Source organism: Pteropus alecto, unplaced genomic scaffold (assembly GCF_000325575.1).
Source record: "Pteropus alecto unplaced genomic scaffold, ASM32557v1 scaffold5, whole genome shotgun sequence".
Lineage (NCBI taxonomy): Eukaryota > Metazoa > Chordata > Mammalia > Chiroptera > Pteropodidae > Pteropus > Pteropus alecto.
Genome location: NW_006441953.1, coordinates 20528065 through 20555033, shown reverse-complemented (window position 1 = coordinate 20555033; position 26969 = coordinate 20528065). Strand labels below are relative to the sequence as shown.

The following is a 26969-nucleotide window of genomic DNA, read 5'->3' as shown; positions in this document are numbered from 1 at the left end:
AGAGAGAGAGAGAGAGACAGAGAGAGAGAGAGGGAACTCCTGATACTCATAAATTAATGTAAAGGCAATTCTTTAAACTATAAGTTCAGGAGCAAATTTTGGAACTCTAAAACCAAGATAAGTCTTAGTTCCCTATATTCCATGTAATCCCTGCCCTTGGAGAGAGAGAGAGAGAGAGAGAGAGAACGAGAACTCCTGATACTCATAAATTAACGTAAAGGCAAAATGTAAAGGCAATTGTTTAAACTATAAGTTCAGGAGCAAATATTGGAACTCTAAAACCAAGATAAGTCTTAGTTCTCTATATTCCATGTAATCCCTGCCCTCAGACAATGCATATGGCTGACTGAATTAGGGGCAGGTCAAACAGAAAAACAAAAGCGGCCCTAGATCTTCACTCAGGCCAGGAAGACTCAGAGACAGCCATAGAAGAAGAGCGATCATTGTGAGAAAGTGCAGCTTGGAGGACTGGACTTGGGTGCTGGGACCTGAAGCTGGGGGAGGATGGCGAATTCAGCACTTGGGTGCAACAGTCCTGTCCTCAGTACAATGAGGAAGTAAGTGGGGAAGAGATCTGGGATGTGTGGTGGGGGGCAGGGGAGAAGAAGGTTGAATAACATCCATGGAACACTTACTATGTTCAGGTCCATTGGATAAATGATCTGATTAGTCCTTATAACTGCACTAGACAATAAGAAAGCTGATGTCCACTTCCAAAGTAAAGAAAAAGAAGACCTTGGGTTAGAATCTTCAAACCCTCATTAAGGGTCCTTATCTTTTATTCGTAGCAGACAGTTCCAACACAAGGTTATTCAGGAATAAAGCAAGAAGAAAGGTGATGTTTCTGAGCTTTAACATCAAGAACTTAATTACTTCACTCTATTTACATCTCTATTACCCAAGGGATAAACAAAGAGGCAGGGAGGGATGGGGAGAAAAAACTCACCACCTTTATTTGGGGACTCGGATCATTCAGTGCTAACTGGCGAATCTGCCGTTCACCATGGCGGATGGCTATGAAGTTAGAGACTAAAGCCTGGCTGGCCCCTAGGTCCCAGCTCTTACCCTTGTATTCAGGGTTGACTCACACCTGCCTCTTCCCTCCAGCTCTGTGGTCCTCTGCCTCCCTCCCCTGACAGATGGTTCTGGCCATCAGCTCAGCAACTGATGGATGCTTGGTATTTTTAGCTAACCATGTTTTCTGATCATCGTATATGGCAATTTAGAGTAATGAAATTAAAATATTTATACACATAAACCTTTATATTCTTATTTGTGCAAATATTATTTTTCTACTTTATAATTTTTACACACAATTTGTACTTGTTAAACATATTTTCCCAGTGCCTTTTAAAGAGAAGTAAAATCAGATGTTTGTATTAAAAATGTGGGAGGAGCGAGAGGAGAAAGAGAAGCAGTAAGGAGTTTGAATAAAACCCCTCAATTAAAAATCTAAGGTCACCAGCTACTTAGTGGTCGTTGCTGGCTTGTCTGTTCATGCTTGTGCCTAAAGACCAGATATTCTGCTATTCGTCATCTAAGTTCCCAAGACACTAGATATCAGCCCGTGGCCCTTGAGCAAATTACTTGATCAAAATTTCTTAGTTGGTAAAATATAGATAAAATATTGCATGACACATAGGGTCATGTGACAAGTGCTAAAACAGTGCATGCTTTGATAAAGGAGAACAGGAAGTTAATGGTGTAGATCCTAAAACCAGATCGTCTGTAATCAAATTCTTGAAATACTACTTACCTTCTGATAAAACAACTTCTCATAGGAATTTATGAGGATTAGGTGAGTTAATCTTTGTAAAATGCTTAGAAAATTAGCTGACCCACAGTAAATGTTCAATAAATGTTAGCAACTACTGTCCATACTGTTAGCATTATAATCTACCTTCAGGATTCTTTTGGATTATTTTAAACACTTATAATTTCTGTTACACCATCTACATACGGTTCATAAGATTTCATCACCAGCAAGTCATGTAACCTGCCCAGTACAGTGAATATAGAATTAGGGAATAAGAAATAATTAGAAGAATTCTAATATGTTCATTTCTCTTTATTTAGTTCATTACCTGCAATTAAAAACATTTTTTAATCACAAGTCTCTCAGTCTCAAAATTGTCCTTTTGCCTTTGGGAAATGTCTTATTTCTGATAGATATTTGCATCATTTCATTATTTTCCCTATTTAATTTATTAATATTCTTCATGAGATTGGTTCATTTTATCGAACGTTCCCCAGAGTTTTTTTAGTTGATGATTTCTTTGTTTTTAATAGTTGCTTTTTTCGCCCTTGAAGAAAATTACCTACACTATTAATGGGAGTCTAAATTGATCTTCTAACTGTCTTAGATGCCTAGAAATGAGCTTTTTGTAGAGGCATAGTGATTGTAGAACCTTTCTCAATTTTGCCAGTCAGACACCTTGAAGAAATCAATTAGTAGGCAAATTATTAACTAATTGAGCATTTAGAGTGTTTTTACTTTTGAAAAATCAATTAGGCTTTTGCCCTTAGTTTTCCAGCATTATTTCATTATTAATTGTTTTAAATAGCAGTTCATCAGTGGTAGACCCAGATCAACTGACAGTTTTGGGGGTTTTTTTTGTATATATTCTGTGCTTACTTGATTAATACAACGACTGAAAACCTTTAACATCATTGATCATGTCACAGAATGCTGAGTAATTGGCTACAAAATGAGATCTTTTGAAATTAATGATTCAGTGGTTCAAAGGTTCAATTCAGCAGCAGATTGCAGTCACCAAAAAGAGAGAATTTTCAGTATATCTTCAGCATGGATAATCTGAATGATAGTTTCACCTCATTTTTGGCACCAATACTATTTTTTTGTCTTCATTAGTGATAATTTCTCGTTCTATAAAAAGCACAGGAGGTCACATTTATTATCTTAATGACACTATTTTATTACCACTGAGTAAACATGGCTTTCAATTCAAATTTTGAAGAGATTGTCACTGTTGTCAGAGGCACAAAAATAAGATAAATTTATAGGGTGCAATTTCATGCTTTACAAGATCTTCAAGTGAGGGCGGTGGTAGGAAGCGGGTGAAATGGGGGTCTGGGTCTTAGCTCCGTAACCTGCTCTTCCAGAAAGCCTTTCCTGAAGCAAATCTGCACCCTCTTGGTCCCTTTTACTATGCTCTCATGGCTTGTCTAGATGTCACTTTATCCCTAAGGTTTCCATAGTGTTTTGCTTGTCCATAGCAAATGGCTGCCTTGCCAATAAAATTGCAGACTCTCAGAGGTCATGAACTACCTCAGTGCCTTTGTATCTTTAGGACTAAGCTTGTTTTGGGAACCGATTTGGCACTGAATTGATTAACCCAATAAAACAAAAAAAATACACACACATTCTTTCATTTAGGAAATAAATTCTGTGCATATATACGTCTCTCTCTATATATATAAATAAAATTTATTATCATCATTTTGACAGTATCATCTGTCTTTCCTTGACATATAAAAACAAAATCCCGTGGTTTCCAAGCTGTTCCTGACAATTACTAGGCAAATTTCTCAGAGCTCGATGAGGGACTCAAATCAACTGCTGAAAACCATTTTAATCCCTACTTTCTCTGAGTCTTCAAGTTACTTTCTGAGCTAAAATTTTAAACCAGTGTTCTCCAAAGTCAACTTGGTAGAAAAAAAAGGCCTTTGAGATATTACTAACAAAAAAGTGATCTATGGTCGAATAGATTTGGTTAAACACAGCAAGTCCATTCCTTTTAGGAATATATAATGTACATTAGATTATTGATGTTTCTGAGAAGTCCAGTCACAACTTTGTAGATCCCAAGATTTTTACCTTGAAACTCTTTTTTTGTGGGGCGTTCATTAACATCTCTGGGAACTAATGGTCTGTAGGACATACTTTGAGCAATGTTGCTCTAAACAATAAACCAGGTCAGAAAATATGATTTCAGTTGCACTTTGCAAATGGGAAAAACACGATGAGGGGAGTCAGGAGCTCACAGACCCGGCAGGCACTGGTAGTCTACTCCGCGAGTGTGACAACTTTGTTTCATTTGCCAGACATCCGTTGCTTTCTTTTCTAGTAATAGTTTTTCTTTGCAGAACACTCAGAAAACAGATACAAGGAAAAAGTCTTTATGGCTGTTTTGTTTTAAGCGTTCCATGCTCAAATAAATTTGGGAAGTTCTGAATTAAATAAAGACCTTTTTATGCCTTTTCAGAGCCTTGCTATGATCAGTGAAAGCTGGCTCTCCAATAGGATTATAGTATACAGCTTTTCTCAATTTTTGACCACTAATTTCTAAGTATTTAGGGGGATGCATGTTTCTTGGGATTCACTGTGAATAATGAGGAGACATTTGCAAGGCCATCAGTGATTGCTGCCCAGTGTCCCTCACTGCAGGGAAGAGGGGCTCTTCGGACGGCCAAGGTCTCTGAGAGTTACACAGTCTGAGACATTTGCAATCCATTTTTCAGCTCTCCATAACTTGTTACAACTGTCTTTTTTCCAATGGCTCAGGGCACGAGGACCCAGACAGATTAGAGCTAAAAATAACAAAAATAAAATTAATACTCATTTGGGAAACAATTGCTCAGGCAAACTAACAAACACAGATAAGAGATGCTGTCCAAGCTTCATTTTCCAAACTGAGAAACAATAATATGCATATTAACCCAGGTGGCTAAGCAGATTCTCAGCAGCCTCTGATTAGATAAAGGGGCACATGTATCTTAAATGCAATTTACATATTTAAAATAAAGCACCATCACAATAGGACACATTTAAGTTAAACCATGACAAATAATTACTCTCATGGTATTTTTTTCTTCATCCTTTTAATCTATATGTATCTTTATATTAAAGTGGGTTTCTTGTAGACAACATATAGTCGGGTAGTATACAAACTGTTACTTTCAATTTTTCCTTGTCACTTTCTTAATTCCAGCTAACTTTAAGTTTAAACACAATTTCATTTTCTTTCCGAAATGTTTAAGCCTGGATTTTAATTTAATTATTGAGAGTTCAGGAGGCTAGGGTGGTGGATGTTATTTCTTATAAACAAAATTGAAGACTCTCTAAAGAAAATTATATTATGAACCTTCTTGTGTTCTCAATTAAGGAAAATTGATGGCTTACATGGTATTTCTACCTGTAGATTTCATAGCTACTGGTAAAGTAAAATACAAGGAGTTTGTTTACATAAAAACAATTATACATGTGAAGAAATATTTCATATTTAAAAAAGAGGAACTTGGTTTCAGAATACATTTAGTGAATAAAAATCTGAACATACAATTTTGGAATAGAAAAAAACAAGTGCTTTTTATAATTACAAATTTAAGAGCAAATGAGTAGGAAAATTAAAGGAATTATAGAAAATGATAATTTTTTTATTAAGATAACATCGTTACAACGTTACAATCATGGGAGTTAGGTATGATTTTTAAGGAGAAAAGACATCTATTGTTAGAGATGGTAAAAAGGTGATATTTTGAAATCTGGGTTGAGATAGGACCTATCTATCCTTTGCTAAGCACCCTTATAACATCAGGTGTTAACTAATTATTTCATATGAATTATTTCATTGAGATCTGTCATAAACACAGAAAGATGTATGTTTTCTTCATTTTACTTTAAAGCTGAAACATGAGGTAAAGAATGCACAGCACAGGAAAAAATTAGGATATAACACAGTTAGTGACTAGCTCTCATCGGTTTTGAAATAAAATGATCATAGCATTACCATATCACATCGTATTTTTCTTTTGTCCATCAAAGAGTGAATCAGGATGCTGCCTTTGAGTCTCTTCATGGAAGAATTTTTCTTGCCACCAGTATCACTCAAGAGCTTTAATTTTTCATTTCTTAAAGGACATACTTTTATCACTTAGAATTCCTTTCTTTATACCATCAGTAATGAGCTGGATAAATTAAGACTTTTTATCATGTGAAATTATAATAATTAAAGTCATAATAATTCTTTCCATCTTTTACTTAATGTAGCCTGGGTAAATGAAGTTACAAAGCATTTTGTGTATAAAATCCCTGTCAAGAATGCTACTTTCCTGGGACACAAATGCATACCTGGGGGACAAATTAGCCAGGTGTGAGTGCTTCCAGTTACAGTGATAGTGGGCATATGGGGAAGGGTAAATATATTTTGTTTTCTCTACCTAATTCTTAAATAAGGAAACAAAATAATAAAAATAAAAAACCAAACTAAACCGAGTAAAAAATCAGGAACTCTTTATACAATCATGTTTAATACACTGTGTCTTAATATCAGTGTAAGTTGGAAGGGATTTTTTTTTCATAGAACAGGAACCAAAAATGTATGTGCATATGCGTGCGCACACACACACACACACACACAAGTGCAAAACTATGGCACAAAAACTAGAATAGAATTATAGATGCCTTTCTCTTTAAAACTCATATTTCATTTTCATGTTTATGCAGGTGAAATTTAAAAACACAAACGGCATTCAATTTAAAATTACGGTTTTCACCGAAATTGCAGCAAAATTCTCTCACATTTCTTCATATTTTTATAAAACATGTGACCATTTCCAAAACCTCTGGGTATCATAACATATTTTAAAATACCAGCAAAATTACCAGACTGAAAAAGAGCACTAACAAGACATTTCCCCCATAGAAAACCATTTCACACACCTATTCAGAATTATATATTAAGCCAAGAATTTAATATTGCAAATATATAAAAGAATGAGTTATTGTTTTTTGGGGAGTCGTAACTTTGGATTTTAGACCTATTCACTTACTGTTTTAAACATGGCACTGCATTTATGTCGTTTTGGGTGGATATTGAATATACAAGCTTTGATGATTAAATTGGCTCACCTTCATTTCCTTGAAACCAACACAGAATTGTGTCCCTATTTTAATGTATTGGTCTTTTGGCATACAAGTGAAGCATTACTAAACAATTCTGTGTTTTTTAAAAAATCAGCACTGTTCAATAATTCCCTAATTCTCTGAGTCTGGGGAACACAAATAATCATTTTAATTTTCTGGTAGACACCGAATTACATAGTAAATTATATCAAGCCTGGAAAGTCTCATTTAAAAAAAAAAAACACTTACAATTTCCTTTTAAAGGAAGAATCTGAGATATGAATTAACTCAAAATGATATTTAAAGTTTTGACTAAAATTAACTATAGCACTTAAAGTAATTCTTACTATTTTAAGGAAAAAGCTCTTGAGGCCATTAGAAAAAGGATTATATTGAAGAGGAGAAAGGCAGAGGTAAAGAGAGAGATAATTAATAGGATATACTAGAGTTGAATAACTAAATGAAGATATACAGATCTGCCAGAGCCCAAAGAAGTCAGAATAATATTAATCAAATCTTACTGACTCTTAATTGGAATAATGAGCAAACATTCTTAGCCTGCTTGATCATGTTGGCATTTTAATTAAACTTCCTTGGTTCCCAGAGAAAACAATAGTTTTTTTTTTTTTTTTTAACTCTTTTTTTTTTTTTAAACTGTTACCAAAAATACTTTTGAAGACAGTAACTAAATAGTATAATTGGGGTCTTTATGTATAGTAACAAGGCTGAACATGTTGCCATAGATTAAAAACTTTGGCTTTTTAAAAAGTTGTCTATAAATCTGTGACTACAAGCAGCCCAAACAATGACATGTGGATTTAATTAGAATAAACTTCCCACGTTTTCAGAGATAATGTTATGATTATTCTTCTATAGCAGCTACCTAATGGAATAGTTTTGGTCTAGTAGAATAAAGATTTTCAATAAATAAATAGCTGACAATTTAATATATACTTATATAGCATACCTTGTGCCAAAGACACCATTCTAAGAGCTTTAGAAATATTAACTCATTTAACCTTCATAATCATATTATAATCTAGGTACCATTTTTATTCCCATTTTAAAGATGAAGACATAGAGGCACAGAGAGGAAAAATAATTTATCCCACATTGTGTGTGCTCAACCTCTACACCATGCCCTAACATTTTTTAAATGACTTTTGCATGCTCAGCACTCCGATTTGGTACTATACATGTATCATCTCATTTCATTCTCAGAATAATTCTAAAAAGTATTATTATACTCATTTTGCAGGTAAGAAAAATGAGGCACAAGGAAATTGAATAACTTGATCAAGTTTAAATTACTAGAAGGAAAGATATAAACTCATTTCTATCTGACTCAAGAATATGTTTTTTCCAACCTTTTCTGATACACTGACATATTTAAAGATTCAGGTATTCAATTTAATGCCTTGCATTTTTATTTTTTAATGATATTAAGGTGCTGTAGCAGATAAATTGAAATTTATCTGATTATGGAGGGTCATTCACTCCTGCACCAGACATTTACAGAGCATCCATTATGAACATATTTGGGTTACATGAGGCCAGAACTTATATAATTTTGGAGATCTTTAGGATAAAGCATACAAATTCATACATGTGAAATTAGATATGTAAGTAACTATTTATTATGAATGAGGGAAAAAAAAACCATAATGTAATGACACCATCATACCACAGTACGATCTCCAACTCTGACCTTCAGATTATCATGTCGGGTGAATTCGCACAATGGGCGAAAGGAGGATTCATTTACTGGAAAGTTAGCAACAGCTTAATTATAGATGGAAGCGATTGCAAATCACAAAACTATATCCCACTAAACACAAGCTAAAAGGATCTCAAGTTAGCTTTCCCTTAGCTAGGTTTGAAAAAGATATGCCCATAGCCATTTCAGCATCCCCTTAACCCGGTTGTACATGCAGTGGAGAAGTCAAATTGAAGAGAGGTGGTGGCCTCACTTTTGCATATTTTACAAAAAAAATCACATGAGAATATTTCACGAGGGTCTTTTCTAGAGCTTTGAATAGATGTGTGCAAGTGAGGAGGCCTGAAGTAAGCTTCTCTAGGTTTGCAGTAAATCCAGCATCTTATGGCACTCGCTCTATTCTAAAAATGCTCTGCCCCTCAAGAAATGGTGAATTTGCCTACGTAAAACACCGTTAGGCTGCTGGCAGGAATACGTGGGCACAGTGCGGTGGGGATGTGAATACCAAAGGGAGAAAATTGTTCTGCATTCTTGATTAGATCATACCGTTCTGGAAAATCGGAGGAAATTCGTAATGATTAACACAGCTGACAAAATAAATCTTTGTACTTTTTTTTTCTGGTTGTAAAGAATATTGATAGGCAGAAACAATGACTAGGAATTGGATCTAGACTAAGATAGGAGAAACAAATTTTCAATCTTCCCTTGAGGTTTTATAGAATTGAGAATGGTGAGCGAGGGTACAGCAGAAGTTACTGTAAAGGCCCCAAATTTAAAAAAAAAATTATTAGTTTCAAATATAGAATACATTGGTTAGACATTTATATAGTTTATAAAACGATGCCCCTAATTGCTCATTCTCTCCTCTGGCTCCCCACCTAGCCATTACATTAATGCTGACTGCGTTCCCTATGCCCCGCTCCCCTTCCCAGTGACCATCTATCAACTACTAATTTGTACTTCTTTAACTCTTCACCCCATTCTCCCAGCACCCCCAACCCCTCTCCTCTCTGGCCGTGCCCCAATTTCTTATGCATAGGAAAAACCCTGTGTTTAGGCTGGAGAAGGACAAGGGAGAGCGAGGCACTGAAATTCTCTGCCTAACATTGGTAAATGTTATCTCCACTGTGGGCTGAGTAACCTTTGGAGGTTGACTTGCTCTGTGAGTAATTCTCTTTATACGGAATGATTTGTTTACATGCTTTATGGAGAACAGAAAGCCATAACAGGAAAAGAACAAACTTCCCTTCTCTGAATCCCCATTTCCTCCTCCCATCTGCATGTATCTGCACGAGCAAACAGAATATGAGAAGACCTCATCCCCTACTGGTCTAGAGACATCACAGAGACCATGATGTGCCCTGTCAAAGCAAACAGGAGATTGTTCCACAAATTGCCAAGAAAGTGATTCTTGCAGAACAGAGGCAGATCTTAGGGTTACAGGCATATGGAATGGTTATCTTTTCTCTCCTTACATTTACAGAGCCCTGGGCATGAGTCAACAAAGAGCCCCAAATACCATCGTCTAGTTATTTGAAAGGTATCAATCAAATAACAAGACATTAAATAAAATATGTAGTATTTACTACTTTGGAAAAATGTGCCTTCGTGATGACACAATGGAAAAATATATATAAATCTATGAATTTTAGATGACTGGAGGTTGGCAAAATGTATTAAGGATAACTGATTTTGTTATTTTTTTCATGTGGCAGGTTGTTCTGTTGATGGAGCAAAGATTTATGAATAAATAATAAAAACATTTATAATTTATAAACTACATATTTATAAAATATATAAATTTCTTGTCTGCATTTTGGCAAAATCACTAATTATGTACATAATTTATGGTTACCAGATGAGAGCGGGGGTAGGTGGGAGTAAGTGGGGTGGTCAAATATCTGGTGGCAGAAGGAAATTTAACTTTGGGTGGTGAACCCACAATGCAATATGCACATAACATTGAATTGTACTCTTGCAACCTATTTGATTTTATCAAACAGTGTCACCCCAATTTTTTTTTTTTTTTAGGCAAGGCATCCTTTGGCTGACCTCACAGATTGCAAAGACTTTGTCAGTTTATAATCCCTTATTTTTTAATTTTTTACGCCTACAGCACCTGGTCTTTCTTGGTGGTCTCCCATCCAAGTACTACCCAGGCTTGACCCTGCTTAGCTTCCGAGAGCAGATAGGATCGGGCTTGTTCAGGATGACATGGCCATAGAATCACCCCAATAATTTTAATAAAAATTTAGACATAATTTGTTTTCTCTTGACAATAACGATCTAAAGTAACTTTTCCTTAAGAAGTTAGGTATATATAAGCTTCCAAATTCAATCATTTAATGAGCAAGCTACTTTTTCTGTTGGGTTCTGTGTGTACAAAAATAAACTTTTTTCTCCTCTAAATCTTTGGTCAGTTTAATTTGCAAACCCCAGCTGCCAGACCTAACAGGGTAGAGAAAAGGGTTCCCTCCCATGCAGGGATAATGTGTTGCATCTTTTCAGTGCTGAGCACCCATTCCTGCATGACAGGAGCTCATTGTTTTAGGAGAGAAAAACTTTTAATAAAGTAAATCTGATTGGGATCATTTTTTTTGCTCATAGGAAATAATTTTTTTTTTTTAAATACCAAAGTCGTTTTTATTGTAGCATGATTTACTGTAATAAAATTATCGATTTTAGGTATAATTTTAGATGACTTTTGACAAATGTATACACTCATTTAACCACCACCTCGTTCAAGATATTAAGCATCCCATCCACACAGGATGTCTTCTCAGTTAATCCTTACACAGGCCAGAGGTAACCACAACTCCAGTTTCTATTGCCATGCATTTGTTTTGCCTGTTTTAGTGCTTCATAGAAAGGAAATGGTATGGTGTGTACTATTTTGCGTCTGACTTCTTTCGCTCAATGTAATATTTTTTAGATTCATCCATTTTATTATATGCAGTTTGTACTTGTTTTTATTGTGTGTGTATAATATGTATATATTATACACACACATACTTATTTTTCCTTCTCAATGAACATTTGGTTGTTTTCAGTTTGGGACTATTATGAATAAAGCTGCTATAAACAGCCTTATACAACTCTTCGTATGGGCATATATTTTCATTTTCCTTCGGTAAATACCCAGGAGTAGAATTTTGGGGTCATAGGGGAGGAGTATGTTTAACTTTATAAGAGACTTCCAGTTCCCCAAAGTGGTGGTACCATTTTATATGAGAGTTCCAACTCCTCTTCACCTTTGTCAATACTTGGAATTTCGATCTTTTAAAAATTTTGTCTATTCTCCTGGGTATGAAATAGTCTTTTTTATTTTGGTTTTAATATTCATTTCTTTGATGATGAATGACATTGAGGACCTTATCATATGCTTATTGGCCATTTGTGTTATCTTCTTTAGTGAAGTATTCATGTCTTTTGCTCATTTAAAGCAATTGAGGTTTTGTTTTCATTTGGTTTTTTTGCTTTTTATTATTGATCTGTTGGAATTCTTTATATATTTTGGATAAAGGTCCCGCATCCAAAATATATATATATATGTATACACATAGAGCATATATATACATAATGCACACTCTCTCCCAATCTGACTTTTTTCATTTTCTTAATGACATTTCATGATAGAGCTTTTATTTTGATGACCTATGTGTTCTTTTAGACACTTTCATAAGGGTAAGTTTATGTTATGAGGGGCCCCTTGAACGCACTGGGCTCTGGATAGAGATTCCTTTTTCTCAGGTCTAAGCCTGTACTTGCTTCTATATTTATTGACAATTTCCAAAGGAGACTCATGCTTTTGGAACTTCTCCAAACCCTCATTTTCACTGATATGTGCTTTTTACATCAATAAAGGGCCATAATTACTTGACCTGCCAGAGTATGAGTGGAGGAAGAAAAAATCTTTCTTGCCATAATGTCTCCTCGTGGATTTCCCTTATTTGGGGAACCAACTTATTTCTGCTCTTGTACCTGGAGTTCCTTTATTTACAAAGACCTGTATATGTTTGGGGATTTTCCCCCATTTCTAGACGTGCCGTCTTTTCTCCCACATCAAGATATTTGAATATGTATTCCCCAAGTTCTAAAAACTCCTTTCTCTTCTCTTTACTTGACTATTTGTAAAAATTGCCTTTGGTCTTTATTTAATTCATGTAAAATTGACATCAGTGGTGAGACATAGTAATGTAGTTTATGAGAAGTGCCTTTTTTTTTTTGGACTTCATCGGATGGCCCAGAAATTGCCTCTTGTCTTTCTATCCTGAGAAATCACTTGAGTCCAGATACTGGATTCTGTTCATAAATAAATCCCAGTGTCTAGCATCTCATAGTGACTGAATTAAGGCCTTGAATTAAGCTTCCTCCATGACAATAGCACTCCTTCCTAATGGCCAGCAGGAAAAAATAGCTCAACATCCTTTGATATCACCTGCCTGGCTGTAGTGTGCCCCCTCTACTGAAATGTACCAGGATTAGACTGAGGCTCTAAGAAAAGAATTCTCCTCCCTTCATGTCCCTGAGGATGCCTGAGAGAGTCTCAGTGTCTTTTCCATTCCTTAGCAATTTAGGACATTGTTATATTGGGTGGACTGTTAGCAGTTGAATAAGATGTCTGGGATGGTTCATATTATAATTTACAATTGAAATAGGGGAAGGGACAACTAATATAATAGAGTCCCTAGTATAGCCAGCCACTATCTAGGAACTTTATATAACTTAAGTTTCATTTGTAATAATGCTGATTGGTCACTATGTTTTGAGGAGGAGAAAAGGAATATGAACAGTGAACCTATAACAGGTGATCAAAGTGTGCACTCTGGAGTTAGACGGTCAAGGTTCAAGTCTTTGCCCTATACCAGGTAAGCTATGTGATTACATAAGCTGCTTAAACACTCTAAGTCTAGTCTACGGCCATGCCACCCTCAATAAGCCCTATCCCATGTGATCTCAGAAGCTAAACAGAGTCAGGCCTGGGTACTACTTGGATGGGAGAACACCAAGGAAGACTAGGTGCTGTAGTCATAAAAAATAAAAAATAAGAGATTGTAAGCTGACAAGGTCCTTGCAATCTGTGAGGTAAACCAAGGGTTGCCTCATCTAAAAACAAAAACAAAAACAAAAAACTCTTAAGTCTCAGTTTTCTCATCTATAAAATGGAGATGATCATATTATGTACATCACAGCCATGTTGAATGATGTGTGATTTGAAAGGGTAAAGGACTAGACTAGTGCCTGATGCTCAATAAATTTTCAGTAAACGTTTATTATTATTGTTGATATTGAGGCGAAGACCTTTGGGCGTCACAGCTCTAGAATTTAGATGAGAGTAATGCTGGAAAGTAGAAAGATGAGTTGGCAAAGTAAAATTCTCTTGAATAATTTTATATCCCCAAACATGATTGTGTGTGTGTGTGTGTGTGTGTGTGTGTTTTGGGAGGAGTTGAAAAAGGCAGGAGGAGAGAAAGTGATCTGAGATTTGGGGAAGGGAGGTATATGGCAAAGGAAGTCACTTATCTCACTCATGCCTCTTATGTGTGGTTATTTGATCCCTAATCCCCTTTTATTTGGCGGGGTGGTGGGGGTGGGTGGTTACATTAGGCAAAGAAATTAACAAGTGGGAAGGATTGCTGACACTCATCCTTCTCCTCCACCTTCCTGAGAATTCCCAACAGGGTGTTGCTGTGCCAGTCTGCATGTACTCCCCCACAATCCCTACTCTCACCTGGGTGCTGTTATGCTGAGATTGCCAACGTGTGTGCTAGGGGCCATGTAAACCCTGCTGAAACACTTGCATATTCTGCATCATCTACATATTCCGCAAGGATACTACGTGGTCTTCTTGCATCTTGCTTCTCTTCACTGCATCTTAGCCCAGATCACAGGTGGTTGTGTACTTCCTCTGGATCCCCAATTTGCAGTTGTCAGAGGATGAGCAGCAGTGTGGACACTCTGCACCACAGAGCAGAATTATAACACTTTGTCAGGAGGATGAGGGGGAAAAGCTCTCCTATCACACACCAGAGGAGGCAGAGGTAAAACTCGCCTGGCAAAGCTAATGGCATGTTCTTGCTCATCTAGACAGCTTAGATTTTTGCGAAAAAGGAACACATGCGTGCAAGCTCCCACATGCATAAAAGGAAATTCCATTCTTCATTAGCAGCATTTTCTAGCTTTTATCTCTCGTTTCAACCCAGATTCTTTAATTCTCAGAGCTCCGCTTTCCAGCAACCAATTAATATTTTCTCTGATAAATGTCCCTTTTTGAAAGTAATCTATCTTTGATGTTAAGCTCAACATTCTTCTTCTAACTTCTAAAAGAATTGGAGTGCATAAGAGTAAAGAGCTTGGAAGAAAAATACAATGCGTTACGTCCCTAGATCCTGACATATCAGCTCCAACTAGTTGGATTTAAAGACATATGATTTTTTCTATCTCATTCATGACAGTACCTCATGAAATTAGTCATAATTTTAACATATCTTCATATAGGATAAAACAAAAGGGACAAAATTTGGAATCCACATTCATACACGTTTTTGCCTAGAGAATGATGAATGTTTAGCTATGCTCAGTGTTCTCCAAGGAAATTTAAATAACAAACACAAAAGGTGACCTGAGAGGACACAGCATAAAGTTTTGTGTTGTGCTGATTATATCCCATTGGTTGCTGGGAAACCATGGGATATAATACATCTAGAATTTAAAGGAACCTATAGTTTTATTGTTTGTTTTTTTTTTTTTTTGAAGATAAGAGATTAGTATTACCGTATTTCAACTTCTAATTTAGAAAAGAATATTGAAATAATACCCCAAGTAATTGTGGGGTTTTCTTTTCTTTTCATTTTGAAAGTACATGCATTGTTTTGTTTGGTTTTCTCTACAAAGCTTATGCTGGTAGTCACTACCCTGGGCTGCATAATGAAGATGCTGGATAAAATGCATAACTTAGTTCTGTTCTCACAATGAGAATCTTATGGGTTTCATCATTAGAGATAATAATGACTCGACCTGATCCATTGTGTTATAGACTCTGGAGCAGGGTGGCATTCATTATTTTATTTAATGGCATGCTACAGGAGTTATAACTACTCTGTAAAAACTTATGCTCTTACTTGCGCTTCTGGATTAATTTTTCAGTTTATACACACAGCCTGAACTTAGAAAACTGTGAAGTTATCCACTTTTGCCAGGCTATGGTACAATCAAGACATGTCCCAGTGATCTTGGTACAGCTGCGTTTAGTGTTTCAGGGACACTTTTGATTGTTTGTATTTAATCGGAGACATCTGACACGTACAGGTGTTCTCAAAGGATTCAAGGATAAAATTCCTACAATATTGACTCAAATAAGATGAGTCCTCCATACGATCTGGCAGCTGTGAGGCTATTCACACACTTATAAAATTTGATGCAGGTGTTTATATATTTCAGAGCTTAAAAGGAAAAAACTAGGCCTTCTTATCTTCTCTTTCATTCCTTTGACTTTCCATTCTGTGGGCTCAAATTGAATTCTGTTTTTATATCTTTAATGATGTAAGCATTCAGGGCACAATGAAAAATAAAGGCCTTATTACTTCATAATCTGTTTGGAATTGTGCATAATTATGTTTAGTTGATTAGTTGGCTATAGTAATTGCAGGACCATAGAGTGATTGAAATTAGAAATGGAAAAGACCCACTGGGTATCATTATCCTTCTTCCTGTCAAGGAAATATTGTTTTCTGACATGGAGTGTGTGTGTGTGTGTGTGTGTGTGTGTGTGTGTGCGCGCGCGTGCGTGCTCAGGGATGCATGTATTTGAGAATTTTCTCTTAGCTGTATAAATACACAATTTGATATACTCGTTTAGCAATATTTAACAGGAATTAAGCATCAGACCAAATCAGATAGAAGTAATAGAATGCTGACTAAAAGGATGGACAATAACCATAATAGTAGTAGCAGTAAATATTTATAGAAGGCCAACTATATGCCAGACACTATAACATAACCATCTCTAATATAAACATTGATCATTCCAATCAGATATTATCATCTCCATTTTATATGTGAAGAAATGGTAATAAATAAGGGTAAATGATTTACACAAGGACAAATGATTTACAAAAGATCCTACAGCTGTAAGTAGTGGAGCCCAGATTTAAAGTCTGTCTCCCTGCCTCCAAGCCCCATGCTTGCCCCCACTATGGAAGTGAGGGGAAAAGGTATGTGTTTGCCAGCAACTGCTCCTGCATAGGCCCAGATTTTAATGCAAAACAGATAGTGAGAAGAGAGAGTGCTGTTGGGTGACATCACCATGATGGCAGAGTGGGAGACCCCAGCCTCCATCTCCCCACAAATAGCAACAAGAGACAACTATCCATGAATGAGAATTGCTTTGGAAAAGCTCAGGAGTTCACTTCATAAGTGTCAGCAGCACAATGGAGCAGAAAACCTAGGAATAACCACATTGAAAGGGCAGGAAGAGCAGTTTCATTTTGCCTGCATCCCATCCCCCAGGCTGGCACTACTCAGTGCCAGGAAGAAGCTCCCTGTCCCCCCTGCCCTCCCTGCCCTCCCTGCCCTCGCCGCAGTGAGCTCCCAGCTTCTCAGCCTTTTGGGAACGGCATGGAAGACCTGCTTTGGTTTCAGCCCAAGCCCACCCAGAGCCTGACATAGCTGAGACATCTAGAGACAGAAAAGAACGAGGAGGAAGGTCAGGGGCTACAAGTATCAGTCCTAGGGTGGAAGTGACTGTGGTTCCCAGTGGCCTCCCCTGCAGAGGACCCCGGCAGCTTTTGACACTAAGGACCTCAATAGCCCTTGTGGATACTGTGGACCCTCTACAGATTTCATCCCTGAGGAGTCTGTCATGGCCCCCTGGGAACTGCTCCGGAGAAGATTCCACAACTTTCACCACTGAGGAAACCAATGGCCAGCAAAGCCACTGTGGACCCTCTGCAGATTTCTTCTCCGCTGTCTCCAGGGGTTTATGCATTTGCAGCTGGCTGAGCTCCTCTCCACCCCGACCCCTTGCCAGAGCCTCCCCGCCCCACCAGTGCTGCCCTGGGTGACCTGGGCTCTGGGCCCCTATATTCATGCCACCTCTAGTAGGCAGCCCCGTCCTCTGTGGCTGTGTACATGCACGATGCCAGTCCAAGCCCCTAGTGCCATGCGGGTGCCCATGGCTAACCCCTATAACCACACAAGTGCACACCAACAGCTCAGGCCTCCACAGCTGCTCATGCATCAGAAGCTAGCCCTGACTCCTATCACAGGCCTGCACTGCCACGTGCCTGCAGCTCGCCCCTGCAGCCGCACACTTGCATGCTATTGGCCCTGACTCCAGTCACCTGCACCCATCACAATATATGCTCTAGCAGCTAGTCACCACAACTGGGCAAATAAATATATGCTGACAGCCCAGGCCCCTGCAGCTGCTCTTGTGCCCAGATATGGCCCTGACTCCTGTTACTGGGCTGCATTGCCAATAAAATTATAGCCAAATACAGTTGGAAGCAGGGACAAAGATTAGGGAAGCTGTCAGTTATTAATCATGTACTGGCCACTCGGGGCCAGTTGTTATGGAAGTTTTTATTTAGCTTCCTGGATTGTCACTGGAGATAGCAGACTGGCTTTCTGCAGGTCTGACAGCCGGCTGGCTTCCTGGGTTGTTTATTGTAGATAAGGTGGTTGGTCTCCCAGGCAGCTTACTGAAGGCTGTGGGTGAGTTTTATTTTTATATCTGGTCTGGCTATTGTCCATTTGTATAATCAGTCTCTAAGTGTTTAAGGTCACCAACCTTTTTGGCACCAGGGAGCGGGGCTCCTATGAGAATCTAATGCCTGTTGATCTGAGGTGGAGCCGAGGCGGTGATGCTAATGCTGGGGAGCGGCTGCAAATACAGATGAAGCTTTGCTCACTCCTGCTGTGCGGCCTGGTTCCTAACAGGCCACAGACTGGTACTGGTCTGCGGCCTAGGGTTCGGGGGCCTTGGGTCTAAGGGGAAGGCATGGGGTGGCTTTCTGTGGGTTGCAGATGAAGCTTGAATACGTGGGCTGTGGTGTCTGCACACATTAGCATGAGGCCTTTTCTGTATGGGATGAAGCTAGAGGTGAAAGGAAAATGGGATTATGTTTATTTAAGTGTTTTAATCTTCCTTACAACTTCTAATATTCAGCCATATCATATGTGGGCCTCCAATTTTACTCTTGTCCTGCACTCTGCAAATGTAGGGAACAAACCTGTACTTAAGTCCCATAGTTTTAGGAAAAAAATTAAGATATTGGGACAACCTCTGCAGTTATCAGCATGTGATCTCACTTGTCATACTTGAACACCACTGTCTGAATGAAAATGATCCCTTCAGGTCAAGGCTAGCTTCGTAATTTATGAGGCCCCATGCAACATGAAAATGCAAGGCCTCTTGTTGAAAAAGCTGGAAAAAAAAGAGTGAAAGGTGCTGAAATGTGGAGTTTTTTGCTCCCACAGGCTTTCTCTCAAACCTTCATGGCGTTCTTTATTTTCCATTTCATGTCATTCTGAGTAAAGAAAAATTTTTAAAAATCAAATGATTAGCAAGTATTTTGATATTCATCATTATATGGTGCAATATCAGTTTCGAGTGCAACTGTAAGAGCATTTATCTCATGTGTAAAATCACCAAAGCTACATAATTTGTTTGACAGCACATGCGCATGTATTAACAAAGAGAGTCGGACAAGGAGAGGAGGAGCATCGTTGATCCCACGAGATCATTGGGGCTGAGAGTTCAGTTGATGACACTAGTGAGACCCCTGTATGGACTTCTTGAATTAACTTTGCAGTTAATGGAAGACTTTGCAGAAAGCAAGGGATCCCATAGGAACAGATAGTTCTAGAACATTAGGAAATTTGGGCCATCTGTTACTGTGATGTCTTTTTTTACCCATGGGATAGTGAACACAGTGGGCATTTGGAATGAATACGAAATAAAAAAAAATGGGATAATAATCACTTCTTTATATTTCTTTCTAGATGCATCACCAAAATGTGCAGCTAGACACCAACATTCTTTCTTGCTCACTTTTTAAATAGGGCTTTTGAGTCCCTCTCTTTATTTTTTAACAGCTCTATGGAGATATAATTTACATACTATAAAATTTACCTGTTATAACTGCACTCTTCAATGATTTTTAATACATTTACTGAGCTGTGCAGCCATCCCTACAAGTCAGCTTTTGAACATTTCCATCAACACTAATAGTTCCCTTGTGTCTCTTCGCAGGCATCCATTGATCTGTTTTCTGTCTTTATGAATTGCTTTTCTGGAAATTCGTACAATGTGTATAGTCATTCGTCTCTGGCGTCTTCACCAAGCATAAAATGGTGTTGAGGCTCCTCCGTGCTTTATTATGGAAAAGTGATCCATTCCTTTTTATTACTGACTAGTATTCCATTGTATGGCTTTACCATATTTTATCTGTTTACCAGTTGACGATATTTGGATTGTTCCCTTTTTGAGCAATTACGAATAATGCTACCGTGGTCATTTGCATCTTTGAGTAGACATACGTTTTTGTTTCTCTCAAGTAAATACCTAAGGATAGAATTTCTGGATTATTTAGTGACTCCTTAACTTTTTAAGAAACTGTCACATTGGTTTCCAAAGTTTCCAAACTGTTCTCCTACCAACAAAGTACAGGATATCCACTTTTTCCATATCTCGGCTAACATTTCGTGCAGTCAGTCTTTCTGATTATCGCTAACTGCCGTGCAGTAGTAGCTCATTGTGATTTTAATTTGCTTTTCCCTGATGATTACTGATGTTAAAAATCTTTTTATGTTTTTATCAAACATATGTATCTACTTTTTTATGTCTACCCAAATTTTTTGTCCAATTTTTTTATTGGATTATTCGGCTTCTTACTTAATTTCAAGAATTCTTTTTATATCCTAGATACAAGCCTTTTGTTGTATATGGGTTGTATAAATACAACCCATAAAGTATTTATACAATATGTTGTATAAATACTTTATTCCAATATGTATATTGCCTTATCATTATTTAACTGTATATTTTGAGGAGCAAAAGATTTTAATTTTGATGAAATTTATCAAAAATATCCAATTTATCCATTTTTAAAAATTTATTCTGCTTTCAATGTCATTTTTAAAAATATTTGTCTAACCCAAAGTCACAAAGATTACCTTCTATGTTTTTTTCTAGAATTTTTTTAGTTTTAGCTCTGACACTTAGGTCTGTGATCCACTTCGAATTAATATTTATAGATGGCATGAAGTATGAATCAAAGTTTATATTTTTGGCATATGAATATCCCATTGTCTTGCCACTTTCATGTCTCCATTGATTTTCCCTCAAATTTGACTGTAAATGTGAGGGTTTAAGTCCTTCTGCATTACATTTAATCTCCTCTCTGCTATGTTAAGAATTCTGACTCTCAAGGACAAAGGATGGCTGAATAGCCAACTATACTGCCAACGCCAATATTTTTTTGTTTGTTTTTAGAAGCGATACGCTGAAAGGCTGACTGGAAGCTCTGGGCATCTCCATGGTGGGCTTTATTTCGATGTGACGTGGCTGCACTCTGTCATGGAGGAACCCCTCAAATGCCATATCTATTGATTTTTTGTTCTTAGGTTTCGGTTTCCCCAGAAAGGGATTCTCCAATAGCCAGCCAGGAGGCAGTTCAGGAAACTAAGAGGAGAAAGGGGCTGCGTCTCCCTTTGTTCCAGGTCGTCCCCCTTTTCGTGGCTGTGCCTCCTCCATCACTGAGCCTCAGGTTCCAGGGTCCTACGCCTCTCTCGGGAATGTCTTCATGGAGTTAGCAGCCATTCTTTAGCTGCAGAAAGAGAAGGATCATTCCCCAGCTGCTTCAGAGGGTCGAACTGGAGGTGTGCTGAGGCCAGTTTGACGAGTTCGCTAGGATGGTCATACTCATTGCTTCCTAATTCTGTGTCAGTAGCATTATATTAGAAGGTTGACACTAACCGTGGAAGGAGTATTTATACCATGGAAAAAGGCGAACAGGGCTTTTGTGGGGTAAGATGGGGGGAGATAGGGAGCTGAGTATCAGCACGCTATTGGCACTTACTACTCATTAGATTTTCAATGAACCCTCTAGTTTTTAGCCCCATCTACAATCCTACTTTTAGGTTTGGGAATTCTGGGGACCGAATCTGCTTGCTTTTGGGACCTATCTCTCATGTTTTTCTCTGTTCTGCTAAGTCCATTACCATGTGTCCATTTGTTTCTCATCCTCCCAAAATTTATGGCTGTTACCTCTTTCCCCGTAGTCTTTGCCCTTGTGAGTTTATCCCTACATTGTTATTTTAATAGAATTTGAGAAAGAAGCATTGATGGAGCATAAGTAAATGAGTATTCACTTGACCGTGTTTAATTTTAACTGCCTCTCTTCGTTGTAAAATGTTCTATGCACATGAAAATACACACAGACACTATACCCTGTCTTTTTGCTCCTTCTGATCTACTCCGTAGATATTAAAAATGGGTTTAAAGACGGTCCTTTCATGTTTTACTGAATTTCACTGTGAAGAGAGATGTAATGAAATGGGCTTCCTTCGTTTAAAAGAATAAAATGTAACACATGAACTGACAGGATGTACTCCAAGACGTTAAATTTTGACTACCACTGCGGGTGGGATTTCTCGTTTTTTGCTTCTCTCGGTCTCTGTTATATATCTATGATAACTCTTTATTTTTTAAGAAGTAAGAAAGAAGTTAAAGTTGTTTTAAGTTGATTAAAACATATACCCGGGAAACCAAAACATGTTAACTTCAAATTATTTGTGAGTTCCCTGAATTGAGAAAAGCAGATGTAACATTAGAACATACCCCGATTCTAATGTCTAATTCCAGGGCATGTTGTGTAGTTCTGGCCTGTTCCTCAAGTGTACCTATTTTTTGGCGGGGGAAGGGTACGGTTACTAAAAGTAGAATATTATTACAGGGATCGTGGCGGTAAGGGGAAAGTTGCAAACGGCTGTCACTTGGAGTTTCACGTCTCTCTGAGTAAATGGAGGAAGACATTACTGCTCTGCCTCACCAGGTGAGGGTGTTCATACAGGCTGAGCACACACATGTGGACAGTAACGCAAAAGCTTTCCATTTGTCATTATAAACTCCTAGGGTGGCAATACCACTAACCCTTTTTCTGTGAAAGTATGTGATTTTGAAACACAGGGACTTCCTTCATACACTAAAGAAAAATTAGGAGGATACAATAAAAAGACGCTCTAATTTCCTGGTAATTCCAATTTCCCAGCCCCGGTCCCCCCCAGGGTTGCCCAGTGTTTTAATTGTAGTGGAGTGTTCTAGCCGTTCCCTACTGGCTACCGTTCCCACAATGCTCCACCTGATAGCTTTCTCCTTACATGTCAGTGTTAAGAGAACTTAATTAGAACACATTTGGACTGGCCAGAAAATGAGTGGCCAGAGTACATTTTGAGTGACAGCTTTTGAATGCTGCCAAAGATCTAAAACCCAGACGTGGAAACAAATAGGATTTGCAGAGGCCAAGGAGAATGGATCTCTATGTCAGCTGTCCCAAGAGGACCTGTCTCTCAGATGCTCCCAGAGGACTAGTCATGGGTATTCTTTCTGGGCTACACTCCTGAGGCCAAATGCCAGACCGTCAGCTCCAGGGCAGCCCTGGCCGGAAGGGAAGGGCGTTTAGAGAAATCCAGACAGTCTGCCAGGGACTCCCCACGATAGTAGCTTGACACATGGTAATATGCTTGCTTCAAGGTAGTAAATCCCTTGTTTAAATGAGAGGTGGTTGGGTGGTTACTTTGGTCTCTGCAAATCTCTAAGAGAAAAGATTAGTTCATAGGATCTACGGAATGGGACTAAGTTAAACTTCATATTCTACGGTTAGGGTCTAAGCCTTGATCTGCCCAGCAAGAGAAGAAGTAGGCACGGAGGTCGTGTGATTAAAACAGGACAGAGGCACCAAGCTTATTAGGATCACAGCTAATAGGGGCGTGTGTGGCCTTGAGCAGGCTGACCATGCTCACCTGTGTTGCGATCCTTGTCATAAAAGACGTGGTCAGTACGCTCTGTGCGGTGCCAGTGAGCAGCTGTCCACTCCCTTTAATGCCTCCTCATCTTAATGTTTTCTTTTTCCTTTGAGATTTTAATATTTTCTCAAAAGTCAATTTTAATCGATCTTCTTAATCAGGGTTGCTTCTCCTCTTCGAAATTACTTCCCTTTGACAATATCTTAATAGTAACTAAGGCATCCATGCAGAAAATTAGAAATGCATCACCCGCCCACCTCCCATCCTCATCCCCCACGCGGTGTGTGCACCCTTGGCTGTAGCCCAAGGATTTGAGAGAAGCAGGGGGATGCCTTTAAGAAATAAGAAACTTTATTACAGTTGCTACATCATTCTTGGAATTCATTCCCTCTTTTCCTCCTCCTCCTCCTCAGCCTTCTTCTTCTCTTTCTTTTTCTTCACTAATATTTATTAAGCTACTAAGAAAGAGGCTCTGTGCTAGGTGTTAGGAAGAAATGTAGAGTTCAGAGCAGTACCCCATTTCTGTTCTAAAGAAATGCTCCATCTGTTAAGGGAGTTGCTAAGACATTGTAATTGAAGATTCAGGTTTTGGAGCCAAAAAAATCTATGTTCCAATCTTGCTTTTCTACTTCCTGGCTATAGGTTCTTGGGATAATTACATACCCTTAATACACCTGTGTTTTCTCAGATGTAAAATGGAATTAATCATAATAATACCTTTCTTATATGGTCGGTGTGTGAACTAAATGATATAGAGGAGTGTCCGATACATTTTAAGCACTTAGAAATAATGGCTGTTGTTTGGGAAAATAGGTTAAAGATACAAATAATCTAAATGGCATACAATTAACATACAAGCGAAAAAACAAAAATGAAATGATTGCAAAGAATGAGTTATTTAAGAAAATTTTAAGGAAGGCACACACACAGTAGAATACATCCTGCAAAATAGGTAACTCTTACAGTTCAAAAAGACAAAACTAAGTGTCTATGGCTGTTGTTTGGGAAAATAGGTTAAAGATACAAATAATCTAAATGGCATACAATTAACATACAAGCGAAAAAACAAAAATGAAATGATTGCAAAGAATGAGTTATTTAAGAAAATTTTAAGGAAGGCACACACACAGTAGAATACATCCTGCAAAATAGGTAACTCTTACAGTTCAAAAAGACAAAACTAAATTAAGTGTCCTCAAAACTTTTCCAGTGAGAGTCAAAAAATAGTGTGGTGCTTCATTTCCCTATTGTTAACACCAAGACTCACTGTCACCTCGAATGCTGCCATATTTGAAATGAACAGACAAGCGTCCAAGATAATGTGGATGCTGGGAAAGACATTAGAGTCTGTAGAAAAGCGAAACGTCAGAAAGGTGACACCCACTGTTAGGCTGTCAAGAACACACATGAGATAAGCAAGAAGCAGTCAGGAGATGGCCCATCGAAAATGTCTTTCCTGTAAAACTCGGTGTTGAAAATGTATATGTGATGTTGCAGTGCACAGAAAACTGGGGAATCAGGAGACTCTGGTCGTGATGCAAAACAATGACCCAGAGTAAGAATATTCCGTGTTGTCAGCCTTAAACTGAGGACCAACAGGCTCTGGTTCTAATCAGTAGCTCCTCTTTATTCCTTATTTTACTTAAAAATATTAGCACTGGATACCAGGTGGTCTTTGAAGGAAGGGAACTTGCCTCTTTTTTTGTCGTCTCTCCATGGGACCCAGCACGGTGCTGAGCACCTTTGCATCCTAGAAGGAATCTTAAAGAATAGTTAGTTGGTCCAGAGCTCTTTCTCTATAAACTTTAGACCCTCAACAAATATCATGGTTGAATTTAAGGATTGAGAAGGGTACTTAGGACAAAAAAGAATGTAAGATGCAACATTCTTTGTTTTGACCCATAGCAGGCCTGACGATAGGCAACGAGAGAAATTATCTCATTGCATACAAATAAATTTTGACTATTGGCCCAGGTATATTTTCTATAACATTTTTTTAAAAAGATGGAATCTATTTTATTTGCATCCTGGACCTCACTTCACTGGGTCTGGAGTAAATGATGAAATCAAATTTCCTGACCAACAAAGCTGGGAACTGGATTCTAGAGCTGAAATAATCTCATTAAGTCGATAGTCATAATAATTATTAATATTTGTACAGTATTTAATAGTCTACTTATTTCTTCATTCAAGAAACATTTAGCATCTGCTTATATTTTATATTTAGATACTGGTATTACAAATAAATATTAACTGTCATATGTTGAGAAGTTACTACATACTGTATATTCCTCTAAGCTTCTTATTTATACTTATTGAATCCTTATAACAGCCCTCCCACATAGCTAATATTACCTTTATGTTACAGGTACTGAAACCGAGGCATACAGAAATGAAGGATCTTGCTCAATCACCTACAGTTTGTAGATAACAGAGTTGAAATTCAAATGTGGGTGTTTGTCAGACTCTAAGACTCTTATAGTCTATGACAGCTGCTACCCAGGGGCTCCTGGTACAGAAGGAACATCATTTCAAAAATTGTGATATATTATGGTAGGAGCTAACATAGAGTTATGTGAAAATATCTACTACTTATTTATCCGCTAAATGTGCCATGTGCTTTATTCAAAATGCTGCAAATTCTCAAGACTTTACAAGCTATTATAGTAGTTTCTTTCCACTATTAATATTCTCTCTCTCGATCTTTCTCGAATTTTGGTGGAAGAAAGTGGTGTTTAGAGTAGATTTTAATGATTGAATCAAAATTATCTGAGTGATGACTGAGCTAAGATTCAAAGAAAAGTGTTGTTAAGTGTCAGAAACTATACTTTCTACTGCTTCTCAAAGTGCTGAGAGTCTATTAGGTGCTGTGAGATGGTGAGAAGGATTTACTTAACTCTGCCTGAGGGAGTCCTGTCTGACAAGGTAGCCCTTGGATTAAGGTTTGCAGGATTAGAAGTCCACTGACTAAACGAGAGGATAGAGGGCATCTCAGACTACAGAACCGATATGCACAAACATTCCCAGGAGGGAAAAGCAGCGTTGATTTGTAGAAACACAGATTATTTGCCATGGCTGTTGACATGCAGTGGCATGCCAGATGAGCTTTGATTTCCCACGACATTGTAAATAAAGTGCCGGCATAGTTCAAAGAAGGAAGAACATAATGTTGACTCTAGGGAAATTAGATAAGATCTCATAGGTGTGACATGCGAACCTTGTAGGTTGACTAAGAATTGGACAGATGGAGATGGAAAGAGAAATGCATTCCACATGGCAGGAATAGCTTTAGAAGATATTCAGTCTCTATACAAATTTTACTTATAGGAACCACCGATGGAGGGACGTGATCAAAACTGT

The 26969-nt window shown here is 37.9% G+C and overlaps 1 protein-coding gene and 1 pseudogene across 1 annotated transcript in view; one reads left to right on the top strand and one right to left on the bottom strand.

Moving 5' to 3' along the window:
* Window positions 1-26969, top strand: part of LOC102879857 (cytosolic beta-glucosidase) — a 192506-nt gene that overhangs the window by 52512 nt on the left and 113025 nt on the right. The gene's annotated exons all lie outside the window — the stretch shown is intronic.
* On the bottom strand, window positions 10690-10808 carry LOC112485627 (annotated as a pseudogene).